This window comes from Cyprinodon tularosa, unplaced genomic scaffold (assembly GCF_016077235.1).
Source record: "Cyprinodon tularosa strain WSP-4 unplaced genomic scaffold, ASM1607723v1 ctg304, whole genome shotgun sequence".
In the NCBI taxonomy this organism is placed as follows: Eukaryota; Metazoa; Chordata; class Actinopteri; order Cyprinodontiformes; family Cyprinodontidae; genus Cyprinodon; species Cyprinodon tularosa.
The window spans coordinates 181,307-184,642 of NW_024039013.1; positions in this window are offsets into that span (position 1 = coordinate 181,307).

Sequence of the window (3,336 nt, forward strand, 5' to 3'; positions counted from 1 at the left end):
AGCACCTATGCTGCACCACCAGGTGGCGATAATGTTGATAAACATGCATTAAAATGGAAATGAAAAATGATGATGATCTCGGGTTCAGTCCTGGCTTGAAGATTCTTCCCAAACAGTTTTCCTTCATGTTAACTTTCTAATTTTAGATTGATGTTGACAGGGGTCAAAATCGTGATGACTATCCAGGCTTCATTAGATCGCATCTAATAGTTGCCATGGAGACAGCTAAATAATGTGCTGCAGTTGCCTTACAATTTAAAAATGGTTCCTGGACTGGACGATAAGAAACGCCCCCTGGTTACCAAAGAGAAACAATTCTGTTTGTTTTTAAACTACAGATATTTTAATCAAGTGACCAAAATAACCTAATTCAAGGTTGGATTTGAAAATAACTCTGTGAGATTTTGCCACTGCAATAAAAGCTGAGTTTACTAGGGCTCCATTGTAGTATAACTGTCTTATCTAACAGTCTGTGGCGCCCACGAAGGAAGAAAGTGTTTCCACTTTATCACCAGTAAAAGGTTAGCAACAGCATCCAGAAAACTTGGAAGTTTGTGAAAATCGTGGACTTTCATCTGTTTTATTGAGCTTTTCACAATGAGCTCACTTGCAATGACTTCAAATAAAATTGTGCCCCAACTAGAAAATAAAATAAAATCAGGTTTTCGGTTGGGAATATTTAAAGCTGTAAACTGGGATGTTTTTTTTCTAAAAAAAAAAAGGGGATCTTGTAAATAATATCTCATTGCAGAGTTACATGCTGTGGTTTCTAATTTCTGTTAAAGAAATGCCTAAAGTAGAGCAGATGGATAGAGGTGGGAGCTACAAAGATCAGCTCTGAATGTTTTGGCTCTGGAGGCAAGACTGATACCCACATCATCACCAAACTCAATAAGGATTTTATCTCCTGCTAACTGGTTTAACTGGACCTCACTGGTCCATTCAACCTGTTTTTCACAAAAAGATGTCATAACGCTGTTGCTATGACATCTTGGCATCAAAGGTTTTCTTCCACTCATTGGAAATGGACCAGTGGCTGTTTGGGATGTTGGTTCTAATATCAGTTGAAGCTCAATGAGACCTTATAGTCTGTTTCCTCTAATACCTTATAAACTTCAGGGTTGACAAACCCTTTAAAAAGTACTGAGCCCAAAGGCTAGCGTTACATTTCTCAAGAGGCATTTATTATTATTATTGGTTTATATTTTATTCTATGTTCTTTTGCATGCTTTAATTTTTATTAGACTTCTTCTATAAAACCAGCATAGGGCGGTAGGAAGTGTCACTGCTGCCGGTTTTCTTTTCTGATGGTCACTCATGTCTTAAGATTCGGCCTTACTATGTCTGGAGCTGCAGTGGAATGTGTGCTTTATGAAAACAGTACTTTACTCTTCAATGTGCTGCAGTTTATTGGATAGAGGCGATCGGTTGTGTTAGAACTTGTATGATGCATTTGCACTTTTTTTTTTTCTTTAAATCAATAACAGTTATTTTGCTCATGTATGTTTTTATCTATTATTAAAGGTTTTAAGAAGTGGAAACTAATGTAGTAATGAAATATGTACAGTATTCCTGCACTCCTGACCTGGGATTATAACAAACAGCAGAGCCCAGCAGTCAGTTAGCATGAACTAATGTCTGGTTAATTGCTGAGAAAGTGTGTGTGGAAGTGTGTGGAAGAGACTGGGTTGTAGTTAAAATATATTTTATGTGGGCAGCTGATATGTCAGTTTTACAGGACATGATCACGAGTATACTTTTTGTTGTCACCAAGTGGTTTTTAATCCTTCTGAGGGTTAAATATACAGTAATAAAGAAAGAAATGTATTTAACATGAATTTTTGTCTTCTATTTTATCCTTCTATATGTTAACATCTCAATGAAGGGAAATAAAAACGGTTTATTTAGAAAAATAGGTGCTTTTCTGGAATGTTTTGCATTGATTTCAAGCGAGTCCTTAGGTCCGTGTTTTGTAGAACCACTGCTGGCTCCAAATCTCTATTACAGAGTTGTTCTTCTGGAAGGTAAACCTTTGACCTCTGGGCCATTCTGTTAGTCAATCAAATAAAAAATAAAATGAATAAGCATTTTTTGCCTGTAACAGATTGTGAAACGGTTCAATGGGTGTGGATTTTAGAAGGCGCTGTGTTTCTAAATGCTACCAGAGGTCTCTGGTTCTGAATGTCATTTCCTTCTGCAGCAGTCGAGCGTCTCTGAAAAGATGGACAGCAGCCTGACAATGAGCCTCTTGTGGCTGCAGCAGTCCCTCAAAGAGGACAGAGGGAGTCCATTTACTGTGGATCGTTCTGATTGACTAACACTGTCTGCCTCAGAGCTTTACTCAAAGAGTACTCATTCTGCCTTCTACTCTCATTTTATTTTTTACAGAAAATACAGAAAAAATCTATTAAAATGTGATTTTTTTTTTTAGATCAATTAAAAAATGCTGGCCCATTATGGAAAGAATAAAACCTGCAGAACATTTAAGGAGCGGTAGCTGCTAATCTTACCTAAAAGGATGAATAAAGAAAAAAAACAATTCATATCAAAAACCTTTACAGGTTTGTTCATCCATTTTAGCCGTTTTAAAAAGTAAAAATATTCCAGTGATTTGAACCGGCTTCCCTTGGTGGACTCGCCAGGAGCTTGTGTCTAAGAGCTTCAGAGACACAGGATAAACAAAAACCCATGCTTGCTGACCTTAGGGCAAATTAAAGAGACTAAGCAAGTAAGATTGCATCTTCATGGACTGTCCTCTCCATGAGAACATGGAAATGTTATAGAGAGGAACAGCTTATAAGCATTTATCTGCCCAAAAAGTGGGTTCAGGTGGAGAGAAGATGAATGGATGAATACAAAATAGATCATGGTTATTGGATCATTAAGTAGATGAATGGATAGACTTTTTATTAAAAACAAAAACTGGTGAATATGAGAAAAAGATGGATGAACCAACAACATCAAAAGTTCACAAGTCATCTTTCATTAGGTTGCCTAAGATTTTTCGTACAGAAGGTGAATCTTTAGATTGTTTTTTTTTTTTTTTTATCTAAATACCTTTTATTTTTCCAGAGAATGCTTCTAAAAAGATACGTTGAGTTTGATTTCTCTGCTCTTGTGGTTTTCAAAATAAATAAGGTAAATATTAATTTTAGAACTATTCATGGAAGAGGAAGATGCTCAAATACAAACAATGCATTATGAAAGCGCCTCCAGTTTTAAATAGGATTGTGTTTTAGATCTACAAAACATTTTAACTGCAGGACTGTTCAGCTGAAGTTTACTACGTTACATGAAGTTAAAGTTTCCACCAGAAATTTCTGTTTTTTCATCGTA